General features: G+C 46.1%; 1 protein-coding gene across 1 annotated transcript in view; it reads left to right on the forward strand.

The window, feature by feature from the left end:
* The first annotated feature begins 2,956 nt into the window (after positions 1-2,956).
* Positions 2,957-20,244, forward strand: part of Gpr161 (G protein-coupled receptor 161) — a 38,344-nt gene continuing 21,056 nt past the window's right edge. Inside the window, exon 1 of the mRNA XM_052201041.1 lies at positions 2,957-3,177. The gene's annotated coding sequence lies outside the window, so the exon portion shown is untranslated. The remainder of the gene's footprint in view (positions 3,178-20,244) is intronic.

The raw sequence follows: 20,244 nt of genomic DNA on the forward strand, positions 1-20,244 counted from the left end.
GTGCTTGTGTGCTGTGTCTGTGTTCTCCCAATTAAACCCAGAGCTGCCAACCTAATAATAGTTAGCCAGCTTCCTTGGGAATTCCCATTCCTGATTTTTGAGACCGCAATTATAGGCCCACTCCACCTCACTCACCTGACCTTTCCATCAGTTCTGGGATCTAAACTTTGCTCCTCCTGCTTGCTTGAGGGGCCAGAAATATTTTTGTTTATGTTTTAGTTTATCTGTTTGAGATAGGATCTTACTACGTGGCTCTGGCTGTCTTAGAACACACTATGTAGACCAGGCAGGCTTTGAACTCATAGAGATCCACCTGACCCTGTCTCCCAAGCGTTGCCATTCAAGGTATGTGCCATTATGCTTGGCTTGGGGCTGGCACTTTGACCACCGAACCGTCACCACAGCTATCACCTATTTTGAATGTTTTCTCAGGCTGAGCCCCGGTCTTACATCGATGAATAGCAAATATCTCTGTTCCAGTCCATGAGGTACCTGCTCTTGTGGAGTGTTTATATTTACTAGTGGACCCTGTAAACAAGTAAATAGAGATCTGGTGAGGCTCGGCAAGAAAGGTGCCTGGTGCCAAATCTGGCCACTGGAGTCTGACTCCTTAGACACACATGGCGGAAGGAGAGAGGTATCTTCTGGGTCTTGTCCTGTGGCCTCCACAACTAGCTGAGGCACGTGTGCATGCAAGCACAAAATAAATAGTAAAGAAATTGAAAAAAAAATAAAAATAAATAAAATACAGACAAATGGAGAGATGTGGGGAGTTTTGTTTTTGTTTTGTTGGGTTTTTTCTTTATGTAGACAGATGGGTTAAACAGATATTTTATTTTAAAATGCTGCATTGGATGAGAATTATTCATGAAGCATTTGGGATTCATTAGGATGAGGCCTCTCAATTTAACTCAGAAATCTTCTGAGAGTCCTAAAAAGAATGGTTCATAAAACCAACTGAAGAAGCCGGGGGTGGTGGTGCACGCCTTTAATCCTGGGACTGGGGAGGCAGAGGCAGGTGGATTGTTGTGTTTGAGGCCAGCCTGGTCTACAGAGTCAGGGCATCCAGGGCTAGAGAAACCCTGTCTTGGAAAAAACAAAACCAAAACAGCCCTCTCACCAGCAACTCCCTCTAACCAATCAACCAACCAAAACAAGCAAACAAACAAAAACATAACTGAGGAAAGAAGGTTTTGTGTGTGTGTGTGTGTGTGTGTGTGTGTGTGTGGTGTGTGCAGAACTGGGTATTTGAACAGGAGTGCATATACCCATAGAGGCTTGAGGTGTTGGATGCCCCTGAAGCTGGAGTTACATACAGGTAGTTTCAAGTCACTTGCTGTGGGCTCTGGGACTCAAATCTGGATTCTCTAGAAGAGCAGTAGATGCTCTGAGCCACTGAGCCATCGGTTCCATCCTTTACATAACCGTTTCATCCACACAGGTAAGTAGGTACACACACCACTGTTTGTTGTTGTTGATGTTGTGTTTTTTGTTGGTTTTTTGTTTTTTGTTTTGTTTTGTTTTTTGGATTTGGTGTTTTCGAGACAGGGTTTCTCTGTATAGCCCTGGCTGTCCTGGAACTCACTCTGTAGACCAGGCTGGCCTTGAACTCAGAAATCTGCCTGCCTCTGCCTCCCAGAGTGCTGGGATTACAGGCGTGCACCACCACCCACTGGCTGGCCCACACCACTGTTTTGTATAAGAATAAGCAGAGACTCAAAAAGGTTTGCTAACTCCCTGGCATCACAGAGCTTGGTTGGCGCTTGTTCCCATGTAAGTGAAATTAATAATCAAAGATGCTGGAATAAATGTCTAAAATACTCCTGAGAACAGCTCAATTTGAGCAGCTTCAAGCATTGCCTGGATGACCTAGACTTTGCAAAGAACTCAGCTAGGTTTTGACCAAATAAAAGCACCAAATCACACAGAAGAGTTAGCCATCTATTTACTTTTTCTTCTCATTATCCTGTTTGCTCCCTAAAGCAGTCTGTACATTTAGCAGGTGGTAGATAGTAAATCATTATTCTAAATGATACCTAATAATAATCAGGAGGCAGCTCCCACAGTGTCAATCCACAGACGAGGGAATAATTATTGCATTTATCCAAGCAGATGAATTTCAGAGGGATTTGAATACCTCTCTAAGGCCAGCATCAGTATTTTATTTATTGACACTGGAATTTAACACATGGCTTTATTACTTCGTATCTGACTAGTATGCTGGCATGTTTACTCTTTCTTTATTATTATTTTTTCTTAGCTGTTGTCCTGTTCGCTTTGGTTTTTCATCTCCTTATTTAGATTGCTGCTCAGGAGGAGTATGAAATGCGAAGGAAAGAAAGAGTGAGAAGGAGCTTTCGTGTCCTCTGAGCAAGCAGGCCCTAGCAACTGCTTTTTCTCCTCCCTTTGTTGAGAACAGGGGTAGAGGCCTTGTAAAAGGTCTGTTTACATCTACTTTCCATTCCAACCTGCTTCCATTCCTTAAGCTCTACTTTCGGGGTTATTTACCGTGGTAAATAATCACGGTGTTATTGGTGGCAGAGTCCAGGACCGAGACTGCCACCAGACAGATGCCCTCAGTGGTTGGTTGGATGAACGAAAGGTAAGAAAAAAAGATGCCCAGAGTCCAACTTGAGACGGGAGGAGGAGACTGGGGCTGCGAGGAGGGAAGAATCCCAGAAAGTATTGGAGTGATGGAGAGAGAAATGGAAATGGATGTCTCAAAGGCGGGAGAGAGGAGGCCTGAGTAGAGACCACAAAAGGTTTCCAGGAAAAAAGTGGCAGATCGGAGACGGTGAGGGCGAGACAAAGAGCAGCCGGCCGAGGCTGCTCGAGGTTCTTCGTGGGAAGAAATGGGAAAGAAGTGGAGGGGCGGGGAGGCGGCGGAGGAAGGGGCGTGAGGGAGGAGAGCAGGGCGGGGCGGGGCGCGGGACACCGGGGCGCGGGACGCGGGGCGCCGGCCCGGGCGGCGACGGAGGCGGGCGAGCGGCGGGAGGCGGAGCGCGAGCGCCGCAAAGTTCCTCGGCCTTGCTCCGGGCCCGGGGGGCCGCGTGCTGCCGGCGGGAGGAGCGAAGCGGGGCTCGGAGGGCTGAAACCCGAAACCTCGCGTCCCGGGCGCGGCGCGCAGGGAGGAAGCGGCGGGGAGGCGGCCCGGCCCTGAGCAGCCGCGGCGCTTCGGTGAGCACCGGGCTTGGGGGGCGCAGGCCGGGGTGGGACGGGCTGCCCGGGGATGCAGCTGCGCTGAAGGCATTGTGTTGGGCGCCGGCCCGTCTGGGTCTGCAGCTCCCCTCACCCTCCCACCGTCCTCCGATCCCCCTGCCCCTTGGGCGATCCGCTTCTCGCAGTGCCCCTCTTCCCAGTCCGAGTCTCGTTCCCGGGCTGTTCCGTGCCTTCATTTGGAAAGCTGGCGCTTTCGCGTCTGGTTTTGGAGCTCTTTGTGGGAAGAGCCTGTGGGACGCGCCCCTCCAATCGGCCAGAGGCTTTTCAGAAGCCCACCTGGTTCTGCTGGGTTGCAGCCCGGTCCATTCCTCCGGATCCTCTCTGCACATCCCCAGGGAAGGGAGAGCATCAGTTCGTGCCCCCGGACTCAGCCGAGGAGGGCCGCGCCCCCTGCGGCCCGCTCGGGAATGGGGTTGTGGGGCGCAGCAGCTATGACCCTCGGCTGGAATCCGAGAGGACCAGGTGAGTAACATCCTTCTGGTCAGGACTGGTGTGTCCTGTGCAAGACTCACCCAGAAGTCTCTCGGCGCTGTGGGGTGGACTCCCCTGCTTCTCAGATCCGTGAGAGAGAGGAGATTCAGTTGATTTGGGGGCTTAGGGGAAAGCATTTTACAAACTGGGCCAAGAGCGTCAGCCCGGGTGCATCCCTGTGCACAAAGGCATGTGGCATGACAATGTCTGTTAGGATGGCCCACCGCGCTTCAGAGCCATCGGCTTCCCGGTGACTGCAGCCAGACATCTCTGTGTAGCACAACTCTGAGACTCTACTTTTTCATTATCGTACCTCTCATCTCTTTTGTAAAGAGCTGCCATTTAGTTCTCTCTGCTAGGTAGGGAGAAAGGTGCAGTTTGGGAGGGAAAAGCTCAGTGCTCTGCCCAGTGGCGGATACTGATAGATCAGACTGTCTTAGGTTCTGAAGCCTCCAAATCCATCTCCTCTGGGTAGAGCCAGCCCAGGGCTGTAGCTTGGACTCTTCTTGGAGGCACGGCTTTGCCAAATGGATGATGTTTGCCTGTATAATGCATTATACTCCAGCCACCTTGAGAGTAGGTGAAAATAGGCGTTTCCCAGCCCCTCCAGGAAGAATAGGGACAGGGCGGAACATCAGCTTATGTGGCCAAGTTCTTCACCCAGTTCCTTCCAGAGACCCTCATCCTTAGCCTACACCCACTAGCCTACACCTCACTGTATTATTCTCCAGAGCCCCACATCCCTAGCCTATACCCACGGGTATTCTCCACTTCTAAGGTGTTGACAGCTGCTTTCATACTCACCTTTTAAATCCCTTCACAAGGCAGCCGTGTGAACTGCAATTATTGTCCTGTTTGAGGGGGGAGGAACTGAAAGTCAGGAATGGGAAACACTGTGCCCTATTTATTGTTTGTTTGTTTGCTTGTTTGTTTGGTTTTGTTCTAGACGGGGTCTCTATGCAGCCCTGTCTGTCTTGGAACTCATTGTGTGGAAGGCTGGAGATGAGGGATTGAACCCACAAGATCTGTCTGCCTCTGCCTCTTGGCTGAACTAGAGTCTTAGCAGTGTTTTGATCATGGGGGGGCTTTTGACTCAGGACGTTTTGTCCTACAGAGCCAATGAGATGGCAGTAAGCAGAGACACCTTCTCAGAAGGAAACCTGCTTGGTGTTTAGGAACTAACATCAAGACCTTGTGTCCCCAAATCTATATTGCAGCCTTGTGTACTGGGAGTCCTCTGACCAAGGAATATATGGAGTGGTCAGAGGGGGTGTGTGTGCTCTTTGGGGTCTGAATTTCATCCTCTATAAGTGTCAGCATATCCAAGTAGAGTCCTAAGGCACACACCCTATGGCCAGGAAGCCAGGCTAGAAGAAGTCAGGCAGGTTAGCTGGGTGTATGCAGAGTGACATCCCACGAGGAGGCAGCCAGCTGTGGATACAAGGCCCCAACACATTGTTGTCTGATGTGAGCTTTGTGGCAACTGTTAATTCTTGTGGGAAAGAAATCCATTCTTAAAAAATTGCCTTTTAATTCAAAACTCATTTTTGTTAAATGTGCAGAGAACTAAATGACATGTCCAACTGATGTGTTATCTTCCAACTACCAGTATGCAGGCTAGGTTAGACCTGTCTACCTGACCTGTTGTATAGCATGACTTGAGGGGAGAATTTTAAAAACCAAAAATCTGAACAAGGTGAAGGTTCGCTGTTGGTGTGCTTTGCAATTTGGAGGAAGGGTTGGCTATAAAACTCAATACTTCGTTTATTCAACCTTTACTAACCTTACCAATGATCCTTATCCTGTCCCAAAAGGGAATGGAATATTTTCAACTAGTTTTCGATCTGCTTCTTGGGTCGTTTTCTGTGCCTGGCAGTGAAGAAGGTAGCATGCATGGCAGACACGGTCAGGAAATGTTGGGAGGATGAACAAAAGAGTCTCCAATCTGTCAAGTATAAATGTCGATGAGGTACATTTGCACTTTTGTTTTGTATTTGTGTTATACTGGTGTTCTGTGTGACTGGGAATAGTCTGAAGTACCTACCCTCTATGTACTGCCTAGCCCTGCCCTTTTCAGTGTCTGCCCTGGGGTGTGGAATGATAGAGCTTATCAGGTATATAGTAAGGTTTCAAAACCAAGGGTTATTAGAAGAGATTTTAAATATAGAAACATATAGAAAAAGTTAAAATTCTTTACACATCTTCTTGACTTTCTCCACTGCAATAAATATGTTTTCCTTCAGGTCCCCACACCCCTCTGTGTGTGTGGGGGGTGTGTGTGTGTGTATGTGTGTGTGTGTGTGTATGTGTGGGTGTGTGTGTCTGTGTCTGTGTGTGTATATGTGCATATGGAAACCAGAGGTTGATAACTTTCCTCCACCTTACTATTTATATTTTGACAATGTATATAATGATTTTGACTATGCTCACCCTTCCCTCTCTCTCCCCCTCCCTCCACGCCCATCCCTTACCCCTGATGTCCTCTCTAATTGAATCCTTTCTTCCCCAACTAGCCCTTCTCTACTTTATATCATTTTTGGACATCTGATTAAGGGTGTCTCCATATGTGTGTGGAGGATGATATGTTCTGGAGCATGGGTAATTTACTGTGATCAATTTATGTGCTGAAGACAGAGTCTCCCTTACCCAGTTTTTCTGAGTCCCGGATCTCTATTCGAACCTGGAGTTTACTAATCCTCTAGGCTGGCCAATGGGCTCCAGGGAGCCTTCTGCCCCCCTCCCCCACCCACCCCTCCCCCACCTCCTCATTTCCAGCACCAGAGTTAAGCTGTGGGAATGAGACTTTTACCTGGGTGCTCCCCCCCTTTCCCACCCCTCCCCACCTTGCTACCCCTCCCCCTCCCTCCCCCTCCCTTCCCCCCAGCCCCCTCCCTTCACCTCTCCTCCATCTCCATCCCCCCACTCCTCATTTCCAGTACCAGAGCACCAGAGTTAAGCTGTGGGAATGAGACTTTTACCTGGGTGCTGGGGTCCGGACTCAGGTCCTCATGTTTAGGGCAGGTAGGTACACTGAGGGAGCAGTCTCTCCAGCCCCTCCCTCTAGGTCCTTTTCAGTGCTGTTGCATTACCATGCCTGGAAATACAGGCATGTAATATATGTAATATAGGATTTACTCATATAGCAGTATATAACAGACATCATGAAATAAGATCATCTCCATTTCTAACTTTACAACCAACCCAAATATAAGTTGAATATACTTTTGAAAAATATTAATACATTAATGGGGATACATAATTTCCATAATTTACTGTTTTGAACTAACAATATGACATAGAAGTCATCCAGTCTCAGTGATTCTTTTCTTCTCTCTCTCTTCTTTCTTTCTTTCTTTCTTTCTTTCTTTCTTTCTTTCTTTCTTTCTTTCTTTCTTTCTTTCTTTTTTTTTTTTCACTTTTTTGAGACAGAGTCTCACTGTGTAGTCTTGGCTAGCCTTTAACTCACGGAGATCTACCTTCCTCTGTCTCCAAGTGCTAGGATTAAATACTTACATCTACATGCAGAGTACTTCATAGTGTATTTGCTGTAACTTTTTTAAACATTTCCCTATTGATGGACTCTTAGTTTGTTTCCACTTCTTTTAGCTGCCTGTCTTTATGGCACATTTAGAATATTTCTGGATACAAATTATTTCTAGAAGTACAATTTGTGGGTTAAAGAAATGCACATTTTGGGCTGGGGAGATGGCTCAGCGGTTAAGAACACTGGTTATTCTTCCAGAGGTCCTGAGTTCAATTCCTAGCAACCACATGGTGGCTCACAACCATCTGAATGAGAGTTGGTGCCATCTTCTGTATATATAATAAATAAATAAATAAATCTATTTTTAAAAGGAGAAATGCACATTTTAAGCATTAGGACTGTCTGTCTGTCTGTCTGTTTATCTATCTATCTATCTATCTATCTATCTATCTATCTATCTATCTAATCCTTTCCAGACTGGGTCATGTTATGTAGCCGTAGCTGTTGCAGAACTCATTGTGTGGACCAGGTTGGCCTGCACCTCCCAGAGACCCACCCACCTCTGCCTTCCAAGGGCCCAGATTAAAGGCGGTTACCACAGGACCAGTTTATGGAGTTATTTAAAGAGTTCTCTTTTGTCTATTGAGGTCTGAGAGACTGTTGAAAAGGATATCTAATTAACTTACTTATGTAAGATTACTTGTTTAGGGTTAGGTCATGGAGTTAAAAAAAACCCACAACATTCAAAATTATAGAAGTTATATAAAGTAACAACCCCACCCCAGTTTGTTCCCTAGCCCTGTATTTCCTTTTTGACATATAGCCAGTTTTGCTAGTTTTTGCCTACTTTTTTCAGAGATAATCCATACACCCACAGGTGGAACAATATGTATCATTTCTTCCCTTTCAAAACAAATACTGTAGCACACTTAATACCCACGTCTGCATATGACATTTTAAGATTATTCTGAATCTCAGAGAACAACGTTCATTGTGTACATTTTAAATGCTAAAAGATTCTTGTACATTTACTCTTAACATTTAAGAAATCAACCCGTGTTTCCTCTAATTTCTCTGTCGATTCCTTTGCCACCCACCCCTCACCCCAGTGAATTGTAATCTCATCGATGTAAGACGCTCTGCCTAGATTCTGGACTTTAACCCACTCGTTAACAAATCAAATGTCTTCCCTCTCTACTCTTTTTTTTCTTTGCTGTGTGCAGTTAGGCAGGAACATTGATGTCTGTGAAGTTAGATTTGTGTCGTTTTTCTTGGTAGCTTTCTGTTTTGCTTTTGGGAAGTCTTCTCCAATTTCATGGTTATGCTTTTTCTAAATGCTGTCTTTCTTATTAATTATTATTTATTGATTTATTTTTCAATTTAAAAAGTGTTCAAGGGGTGGGGTAAAGAGATGATGGCTCAGTGGTTAAGAGCAGCACCGACTGCTCTTTCAGAGGCCTGGAGTTCAGTTCTGTCTGTAGCTCACGACTGCTGTAACAGCAGCTCTAGCAGAGGCTGGCCTCCATAGATGTCTGTGTGTGCGCTCGTGTACACACACACACACACACACACACACGCGTACATGTACACACACACACACACACACACACACACAGATCTTCATTCCAGGATTGTGAGTATAGCTCAGCGGCAGAGCCATGACCAAGGCAACTCTTATAAGGACAGCATTTAATTGGAGCTGGCTGACAGGTTCAGAGGTTCAGTCCATTATCATGGATGTGGGAACATAGCAGCATCCAGGCAGAGATGGCGCTGGAGGAGCTGACTCCCATGTGGCTAGAAGAAGGGTCTCAAAGCCAACCCCAACAGTGACACACTTCCTCTAAGAAGGCCACACCTATTGCAACAAGGCCACACCTCCTAATAGTACCAACTCCTTAGGCTAAACATATTCAAACCACCACACCTAGCATGCTGGAGGCCCCAGTTCCAGCATTGGAGAGAGGAGAGCACATACTTTCTTCTTACTTTCCCTGTCTTCTGTGATCTCTGTGGTCAGGGTTTGTGTCTGCCTGTGATGGTTTTATATGCTTGACCCAGGGAGTGGCACTATTAGGAGCTATGGCCTTGTTGGAGTAGGTGTGTCACTGTGGACGTAGGCTTTAATACCCATACTAGCTACCTAGGAGCCAGTCTTCTGGAGCAGCCTTCAGATGAAGATGTAGAACTCTCAGCTTCTCCTGCACCAGGCCTGCCTGGATTCTGTGCTATGCAAGCATGATAATGGATTGAATCTCTGAACCTGTAAGTCAGCTGTAATTAAATGTTGTCCTTATAAGAGTTGCCTTGGTGATGGTGTCTCTTCACAGCAGTAAAACCCTAAAACACTGCCCATGAGTCTATTTACCTAATGTCTATTTTCTTTGCCTTTTATTTTATTTAAAGAGTTATTTATTTATGAGTACACTGTAACTGTCTTCAGACACACCAGAAGAGGGCATCTGATCCCATTACAGATGGTTGTGAGCCACCATGTGGTTGCTGGGAATTGAACTCAGGACCTCTGGAAGAGCAGTCAGTGCTCTTAACCGCTGAGCCATCTCTCCAGCCCTTCTTTGCCCCAAAGGTGTGCTTTTCCTGGGCTGGCAGAATAGGGGGAGCAAGGGAATACCAGGCAGTGGAGACCATGTATAGGCACAGGGCTGAACAGCAGTCTGAAGATCTGGGAGTGAGCTGGGATAGCAGAGGCAGAAGGCATTTGCTAATGAATAATGGCTACAGGTGTGGGAATCACATGGCACAGATGGGCCTGTGTGGAGATCATCAGTTTGGCAGAGTGGGCAGGACAGATCAGAATGGGGGGAGATCAGAGATAAGATGACATAGTCAGGTCTGATAGTACTGTGTCGGGCGAGGGTAGCACTCTGAGCAGGCTAACGACAGCAAAGAGGAAGCTTTGAGCTAGACTTTAGTGATGCATGGGATATCTGCCAAAGGGAATGGAACAGACCAACTTTCACCAACGCACACGCACACACGTGCACGCACACACGCACATGCACACAGTATCTTATTTTGCCCTGTGTGTAAATCCAAGGCTCAGACACGATCACTAATTTACCCAGGATCACACTGCCAGAGTATCACCGAGAGATGTAGCCCTATCAGGATTATCTGGCAAGAGCAATCAAAGATATCCTAGTTTTCTGGTTTGACTTTAACATTTTTTTTTTTAATTGTGAGCCGGGCGGTGGTGGCACACACCTGTAATCCCAGCACTCTGGGAGGCAGAGGCAGGTGGATTTCTGAGTTCGAGGCCAGCCTGGTCTACAGAGTGAATTCCAGGACAGCCAGGGCTACACAGAGAAACCCTGTCTTGGAAAAAAAATTGTGCATGTGTGTGTCTGTATGATTGTATATATAGTACACATGTGTCCAAATGCACTTAGAATCCAGTACCCCTGGAACTGGACTCACAGAATGCTGTGAGCTGCCTGGTGTGAGTGCTAGGAACTGAACCCAGGTCTACTGCAAGAGCATCGACTGCTCTTAACTGCTGTGCCCTCTCTGCAGCACATCCTACTGTTTAACAAAGACAGGGTCTGAATCCCAGGATGAGCCTGAAGTCCGTGTGTAAGACAGGATAGCTTTATCTTCTGCCTTCAATCCCCCAGTGCCGGGATTGTAGGTGTTACCACAAATGTGTTATTTCGTGCTGGAGATGGAGCCTAGGATGTGTTCTAGGTGAGCTCTCTGATAACTGAGGCACACGTCCAGTCTCTGGGTTTCTGTCTTAAGAGATGGGGTGAATAGTATTCTAGATAGTGCAGGAACAGATAATCCTGAAAGGGCTACATTAAAACTTCACTAACATATAATCGTTGCTTACCTTTAACAGAAGTAATTGGTTTGGTCTTCTGAGTGGTGCCCCCATTTCCTACTACTTCCTTATGTTGTTGTGTGCGTGTGTGTTGATGAAAGAGGTTGTTTTATTTTTCTTAATCTGTTTGGTAAGCAGATATAGTGAGAGATACTGCTCGTCCAGGGCAGGATTCTTCCATCCCAGCATGACTGGTTTGTTTGACCAGGGGTACTTCGTTGAGAAGCTGATCTGCCTATCCAACATCCTTTCCCTGAGTCACCAGCAGCATTGCCCCTTGGTGTGACAACCCAGAATGCTCCCTGGCAGTTCCGGGTATCCCCTGCAGAGGGCGCAAAATCACCTCTCCTAGGAGTAGGGGTTGAGCTGGACAGTTACCTGTGATATCTGCGTGGAGGTAGCCAGCCCTGTTCCCCAACAGTCCTGATTCTCTGCACCAACACTGCAGGAGGTTCTCTGCCTCCACAGAGGCTTGAAGGGAAGAAGGGCTTGTGAGATAAAGGAAGCAGGGGACATGGACACCCAGAGTCACAAGTAGAGATGAATTTATTTATTTATTTATTTATTTATTTATTTATTTATTTATTTTGGGTTTTTTTGGGGGGGGGATTTGGTTTTTTTCGAGACAGGGTTTCTCTGTATAGCCCTGGCTGTTCTGGAACTCACTCTGTAGACAAGGCTGGCCTCAACTCAGAAATTCACCTGCCTCTGCCTCCCAAAGTACTGGGATTACAGGCATGCGCCACCACCGACAGGCAGAGATGAATTTAAAAGTGCCTGTGGCCCAGACTTCATTGTGGCAGGTAAATGAGTGGTTACTAAGATTTAAGTCGATTCTCCACTGGGAGGTAGTATTCTTCCGCACTTAGTTTCAATCTTGGGGCCTCCAATCCTGCCTTCCATCCATTTCATCTAACTAAGTAACTGGCTTTAATTACATTTGAAATGGAGGGGATTGCATCTTTCATGGCTGAATTTATAGAGGCACTTTAGAGTTTGCCTTGATGGCGGCCACTCTAAGCAACTGCTTTTCCCCCGTGTTTCCTCACATACTCCCCTTGGCAATCATACGAAGTAAGTTAATTCTCTCTTTCTCCTCATGGAGAAGTTGAGGTTCAGAGAGGTTAAAAGCCACGATCACCAGAGCCCAGACTTGGGTTCAGTGAGGAATTCAAAGACTAAGCTCATGTTTTGATTATCAGATCTAAGTGGATTTAGTGTGGGTTAGCATTCTGTCACTGTGACGAACCCCTGAGATAAACAGTTTAAGCAAGGGAAGACCTATTTTGCTCATGGCTTAGGGAGGGCCAATACACTGTATGCTAGTCACTGTTTCTGGGCCTGTCATGAGGCAGCAGGGAGCAGAGTGATTTATCTCTTGATGGCTGGGAAGCTGGAAGAGAGAGTGGGGACTCTGAAAGACAAACCTCCCAATGATACACTTCTAATCAGGCACCCTCTCCCGCCATTTCCACAGCTTTACAACAGTCCATTGAGTTATGAGTTCATCAATGAATTTATCCACTGGGTAGGTCATTGCCTTTACGTGGGATTCAGCTACTTTCATAAGCCACACATTTTAACATTGCTTGGGCAGCCATGTCTTCAACATATGAGCCCGTTAGGGAGTGTTAGGAAGATACTTCATATCCAACCCATAAGAAAGTGTATAGGGAGGATATAAAATGTTGATCCTCTCAAAGGCAACTGGGACACATTTGTTAGCCACCTGGAAGGGAACATAACTACAAGCTTTAAGATCGTGTCCTATGTAATGATCCCTGTGATCCAAAAGAAAACTAAAACGCCACAGGAAAACTGTCCATCAGGAGGAACCGTGGTGGAGACCAGCATGGAGCAGAATGTTCCAGAAAGGATTCTTCAGCGATTAGCTCAAGTGTTAGTCAGGCCTTGAGCTATTCAAATAAGTGGTAGTAAGTGCTAAAGAGGCTCATGGCCTGGGGCAGAGGAGTGGCTCTCTAGCCCTGAAGAATCCTCTCTTGCCCTTTTATTATCTCTTCAAGCGGAGGACACACCCAAGAACAAAAAGCTACTGTGAATTAATTACTATGTGAAAACACATTTGAATGTTCCTGACCACAAAGACATTTACTGTAATATCTTTTATTTGGTCCTCAGTTCTCAGGATGTACTGGGTTGGGAGGACCCCTCTCAGTTACCAACACCGAAGGATCCATTTAGAGACTGTGAGGTAGGATAGTTTACATAAAACAAATAAAGGGAAGCTTGGTAGCTAGGAACAGAGACATTTTTCTCCACACAGGCCTGTTCAGATCTTCTGCATGGATCCCGATGGTCTCTGCAGGAAGCTCAGGTTTCTCTGACTTGGCCCTTGGAACAGCCCAGTGACAACCAGTCGTTGTAACCTAGCCTACCTTTCCAGTGGGTGAGATGGGGCTCAGCATCCTTAAATCCAGCAGTTTCCCACATATTGTTTACAAATGATTAAAGCCGGATTCCCAGCTCTTTCAAGTTCTTGTGTGCCTGGAACAAGCTACTGTTAGCCTGAACCGCAGACCTGCCTATGAGCAAACCTGCTCGCCTCCGAGACCTGGAGGAAGGGGCTCTTCCCAGACGCAGTGCGTCCCAATGACCTATGTATTGAAGCCTTCCCGGGTGAAATCTCTAACTCTTATTTTACATACACTGTTTGTGAACTCAGCAGGAGAATTGTGGGTTGAATAAAGGGAAATGGACAGCTAAAGGTTTGTAATGCAAATTGAAAGCATAAAAAAGAACTTGCACGTCACCGTGGGTGTTCTGGTTTGTTTGTTTGTTTTTGTTGCTGTGACAAACACCATCTCCAAAAACACGTTGGAGAGGAGGGAGTTAATTGCTTACAATTCCACAAGTCTATCATTGACCGGAGTCAGGATAGGAATCACAGAGGAGCACTCCTTGCCCTCTCTCTCTCTCTCTCTCTCTCTCTCTCTCTCTCTCTCTCTCTCTCTGGCTCATTCACTCACTAGCCCTCAGCTAACTTTCTTATATGGTCTAGACCCTCCTTCCCAGGGACCCTGTAGCTCACAGTGGGATGGATGCTTACTTCCACATCAGCATCAGTCGAGATAGTCTCTCACAAACATGATCATGGACCAGTCTCATATAAGCAATAGCCAAACTATAATCCGATATAAGCAAATAACCAATCTAATATTAACTCAACTGAGGTTCCTTCTTCCCTGGTGATTCTGGCTGTGTCAATTTGACAACAGACAGTCAGTCACTGTCACGGGTGGTGTTCAAGGACACAATATGACCTTCGGTGTTGTGGCAAGCACAGTTTCAGATCATGTGACAGTGGCCCACTGTCCACCTACTAGCTGCTGATCAATTGTGAGGCTAACAACCCTCTTGGAGGTTTCAAAAGTAAATGTCAGCATTAGAATTGATTTCTAAGGCCCATGTATTGAGGGGATTTATGTCTCATGTACTCTGTTTTAAAATACAGGGGAAAGGAACTGGAGGAGGGCTAGGTGGTTAAGAGCACTGTCTGCTCTTCTAGAGGTCCTGAGTTCAATTCCCACCACCCATATGGCAGCTCACAACTGTAGTTTCGTGAAACCTGATACTCCCTTCTGGTGTGCAAATGTAGACAACACAGCCATATACATAAGTAAATAAACCTTTTTTTTTTTTTTTAAAGAGAGTATCTTTAAGACTGTAATGTACTACTTGTGTGTGGATTATCTCTTCTACAGGTGGGTCAGTGAAGTCAATCTCAGGTTGTCAGGCTTGGTGACAGTGTCTTTACCTGCTGAGTTATCTCACAGGCCTTATGTTTTGAGACAGTCTTTCACTGAACCTGTTAACTTCCCGATTGGCTACACTATCTGGTCAGAGAGTTCTGGAGATTTTCCTGTTTCCACCCAGTCTGTGCTGTGGTTACAGAGAAGCATCTTTATCCTGCCTTTGAAGTATGGCTCCTAGAGATTAAACTCTGGTGCCCATGCTTGCTCTGTTGAGCACTGCACTGACCAGACCATGTCCCTAGCCCTCAAACCAGACACACAGCCTGGAGCGAAGTGACGGGCGCTGAGCTATAGGAATTTCAATACATTCCACATGTGGAGCCAGATTCCAAAATGGGGCTTTAGGATCTGAGAGAGTGTGAAGAGGGGTGTAGTGACCCTTCCTGGTTGTCAACTCGACTATATCTGGATTGAACTACAATCCAGAATTAGAAGGCTCACAGGTGATCCTGATCTTGAGGCTGGGAGATACAAGTTTCTGACCTGGATCTCGGCATGGAGATCTTGAGGCATAATGGCTGTGAATCTCAGGAGATTAAGGCAAGGGGATCTCTGAGTTCAAGATCTTCTGGGACGAAGCAAATCCCAGATCCAGGCGTGGTGGTTGACACCTTTGATCTGGGCCACACCTTCTGCTGGAGACCTACCTAAGGGCATTGGAAGAAGGAAGATTTGTTCTCCGCCTGTTTGCCTCGTGGCACTAAGAAACCACTAGATCCTTGGACTTCCATTCACAGCTGCTGCTGACCATTGTTGGGGAGTTGGACTGTAGACTGTCAACAAATTCCCTTTCTATATAGAGACTACCCATAAGTTCCGTGGCTCTAGAGAACCCTGACTAATACAAAGGGTCAATCCAACATGGGACTCTGAGCACCTGGAAGGAAGGGGTGTCATGTGTGAGAGTGAAGACTGTGGGAGACACAGGTGGTTTGGGACTCCAGGTCGCAGGAGGAGAGGGAAGGAGAGTGGAGGTCGACGTGCTATTATCAGAAGGTTAGAATAATTGGGTTAAAGCTTTATCATGATCAATGGCTCTGAAATGATTTATTGGCATCTTGTAAATTGTGTTTTTATTGATACACGAATCTAATTGGTTAACTATTAAGCTTTAAGAGCCTTGATTCTGCGGGTGGGGGGCAGCTGGAGACATGGCTCAGTGGTTAAGAACCCTGACTGTTCTTCCGAAGGTCCTGAGTTCAAATCCCAGCAACCACATGGTGGTTCATAACCATCTGTATCAAGATCTGACTCCCTCTTCTGGAATGTCTGAAGATAGCTACAGTGTATAATAAATAAATAAATAGATAGATAGATAAATAAATAAATCTTAAAAAAAAAAAAGAGTCTTGATTCTGTCAGGTAATTAGGTGTTGGAATTCATGACCACGGGGTGTATGGGTGTTGCATGGTATTGAGATGAACTGGGTGGGGGGTTCCTGCCTGTGACAGGAGACTTGAGATGGTTAGTGGCCAGCAGTTGAGTGGCTGCAGGAGTCTGCAGCCTGTGGGGGTGTCACTGGTGTCTCTCCGTCCATGCTGGGGCTTCTGAGCAGATCTTGGTCCAGCTGTCTGTTGACTCATCAGGACCACTTGTGGCCACAGCATCAGGTAGACGTGGGAGCCTTAGACAGCTCTGACCTGGTCTGACCTGGTTTTGTCTGTGAACTTTGCTGGCGTTCCAGTTCTGGGGTCTGGGCCTCATCCTGCCCTTCTTCCTTTCAGAGGAACCACACGGTCCAGGCTGGAGTTTCCAGTAGGAGAAGGATGCTTGCCTGGTGGGCAGCTTGGAACTGAGTGGCTGAAGCCGTCTCTTTCCCTGAGACTCTCCAGAATGAGTTGCCCTCTTTACACCTTCCCCCTGCTTGTTTGTGGGTCTAAGGGAGGCTGAGACAGTCTTTCCTGACCCTCTGGGAATGATGCTAATCGATAAACCTGGGCAATCTGAAGGCAGCCATGACTGTTGTTAGCCAGACCAGAGAGAGAGGCCAGTTGCCCTTTTAAAAACTCCACTAATAATTTGCTTCTGGGAGCCTAGCTTTGCCTGGGACTGAATGTTCCTCAGACTTTACAACAAGACATAAACAACAGAAACAGCAAACAGATTTCCAACCCGATGTTGAGTTCTGCCTTACTTTGTCACTTACCCAGCTTCTAGGGTACAAGTTATTTTATGATTTCATTCATAGACTCAAGGTCGCTGAGAAGGTGTCAGATCCCTGGAGCTGGTATTATGGGGTGGGGTGGAGGGAGCGCCCAAGTGCCCATCTCTGGCTTTCTCTCTCATTGTGGACTATGGCATCCTGCCCATGACATCATTGTTGAATCCAATGTCACAAATTCATATATATATTATATCTCAGCTTCACCCAAGCCAGCCATTCTGAACTGAGCCGTGTTCCAGCCCCAAGCTTGCTCGCTTGCTCCCTTCCTTCCTTCCTTCCTTCCTTCCTTCCTTCCTTCCTTCCTTCTGTCCTTCCTTCCTTCCTTCCTTCCTTCCTTCCTTCTGTCCTTCCTTCCTTCCTTCCTTCCTTCCTTCCTTCCTTCCTTCCTTCTGTCCTTCCTTCCTTCCTTCCTTCCTTCCTTCCTTCCTTCCTTCCTTCCTCCCTCCCTTCCGTCCTTCCTTCATTTATGCTTTTATGACTCTCCTCATGAAACAAACAAGTTAAGGTGACAACCAAGTTAAGGTGAAGATGGACAGGTCCTTAAAGAAATTTTTATTGGGGTGAAATACACAAATACACATGGCATAAAATTTACCATATTGGTCGTTTCTAAATACAGTCCTGTGGTAGCAGCTACAGTCATAATATTGTGTAACAATTACCACCATCATCCTGTAGAACTCAGCATCTTGCAAAAGTGAAACCTGTACCCATTGAATGCTAGCTGGTGCCCCCTCCCTGTCTTCCTGGATACTGGCAACTGCCATTCTGCTTTCTGTCTTCATGATTTTTTTTTCCTTTATTAGAGACAGAGTCTTCCTTGTAGCCCAGGCTGGCCTTGAAGTTTCTATCTCCTGCCCTATCATGTACCAGACTATCTTCATGATTCTAATTCCTCTGTATACATTGTATAAGTGTAATTACAAAATAACTGACTCCTGTGACTGGCCTGCCTTACAGTGTCCTCAGCTTCCTCTGCTGTATAGCAAATGTTAGAGCATCCTTCCTTGTTTTGAGCCTGAAACATACAATATTGTATTGTACGTAACATTGTAACACAATATTTTTTCTTTTTTTTAATATTTATTTATTTATTATATGTAAGTACACTGTAGCTGTCTTCAGACAAATCTCTTTGCGGATGGTTGTGAGCCACCATGTGAATGCTGGGATTTGAACTCATGACCTTTGGAAGAGCAGTCGGTGTTCTTACCAGCTGAGCCATCTCTCCAGCCCTGTAACACAATATTTTTAAAAAAGATTTATTTATTTATTTTATGTATACGAGTGCTGTACCTACATGCACACCCACATGCCAGAAGAGGTTGCTGGGAATTGAACTTAGGACCACCAAAAGAGGAAGCAGTACTCTTAAATGCTAAGCTGTCTCTCCAGCCCCGACATGTAATATTTTCCTTACCTAGTAATATGTTAGCGGGCGCCTGGATCACTTCTGTGACTTAGCTGTTGAGAGCATGACTGTTCACAAAGGCTGTTGTGAAATATCTTAGAGACTGCTTTCAGTTCTTAGCATCACCATTAGTAGTGTGCACCATGTGTGGAGCTCAGAGGACAACGTCGTGGGGTCAGTTTTCTCCTTCCGCCTTGACGTGGGTTCCCGGAGCAGAGCTCAGGTTGCACATCTGTAATACAGTGTCGTTACCCGTGAAGCCATCTTACAGGTCTTGCTCTCAGCTCTTTCGCATACGTGCCCAACACTGAGATGGCTGGTTTAGACAGTAATTCTCTGCACTAAGTCTTCCAGCAACTGTTTTCCACAGTGATATTACATTCCACACCCTTCTCCAGTAGTCTGCAAGGCATGTTTTTATTTTTAAAAATTCATCATCGTGTAGTCGTTGTCATTGTCATCATGGACATTGTTATTTGGAGACAGAGTGTCATTGTGTAATCCTAGATTGTCTGGGACTCAATACGTAGACCAGTCCTGCTTTGAACTCAGGTTTCTTGGCTTTTGCCTTCCCAGTGCTAGGATTGATGGTGGGCATCACCATGCCTAGGGAGATGCAGTTTTCCTCATCCTCACCAGCACTCGCTTTCTCCGTTTTGTTTCTCCGTCTTGTTAACAAGTGGAAGGACCTCTGTGTTGCTCTGACTCAGGAGTGAGGCTCAGCATTTGTTGGTGGCTGCTGCTTTCTTTGTGGAAACACTGTTCAAGTCTTTTGCCTGTTTCCCAGTTGGGTTTTTTTTTTTTTTTGTATTTTTGTTCTTGGTGTTTCAGGTAACTGTTATGTATTCTGAATATCAATCCCCTATCAGATGCATGCTTATCTCTACTTCTGTGGGAAGATTTTTCATTCTGTCGAGTAAAAAGTGAGCATCTTTGGATGCATACAGTTTAAAATTTTTCAGGAAATCTAATCTCTCTCTCTCTCTCTCTCTCTCTCTCTCTCTCTGTGTGTGTGTATGAGAGAGAGAGAGAGAGAGAGAGAGAGAGAGAGAGAGAGAGAGAGAGAAAGTGCTTGTCTCCGGCACCCTATCAAATCCAGAGTCATGTATTTTTCATATTATCCCAAACCCTCAGTCCTCTCTCATTTATTAGTTTGTTTCTTCTCATACAACGAAGTTATTAGGATTCTTTATTCATTCATTCCACAAATGGAGAAGATTCCAAGCAGCTGTAGGCATAACAAAAGTAGACTGAAGGTAGGCAGTGTGTAGCCCAGTGTAGCCCAGCTGCTGGAGAGGGCTGGGTCTGGGCAACAGTGAGTAGGCGGGTGAGATGTATGACTAGACCATGTAGAACCGCATGTGTTATGGTGAGTGGATGGTTAAAGATCAGTCATGGCCACAAAGCCAGGTTGTAGAGCTAAGCTTACTTAGCTTACACGTAACTTCCTCAGCCAGGTTCCTGTTTTCTTTAATGGACACTTACATGGACCCAGGCACTATTTTAGGAACTGTACAAATATTGACTCATTGACAAGCTCTGGAACAGGCAATCCTTTTGCCTCTGTTTTACAGATAGAAACTGATGCCCAGACAGGTTAACAAGTCAAGAGGCATGAATCTGGACAGATATTAGACAGGCCTGTGTCTCACGCACAGTGGCAGAGACTAGCGAAGAAGCCTGGACCACAGACTTGCTGCTGCAGTGCCGAAGGGTGCTGCAGAGGGGCCGGTGGTGTTTCTGCCTAGCAAACTAAGAATTCAGGAAGCGGCCAGAAGGTCATGTGGGGTTCCCCGCTGGCTGCTTTTTCTTCCCTTGATGTGTTTTTCCAAACAGATCAGAGCACAGACCTAATTCACACATCAAGAGGTTCTGAAGAA

The sequence above is a fragment of the Apodemus sylvaticus genome, chromosome 12 (assembly GCF_947179515.1).
Source record: "Apodemus sylvaticus chromosome 12, mApoSyl1.1, whole genome shotgun sequence".
Classification (NCBI taxonomy): Eukaryota; Metazoa; Chordata; class Mammalia; order Rodentia; family Muridae; genus Apodemus; species Apodemus sylvaticus.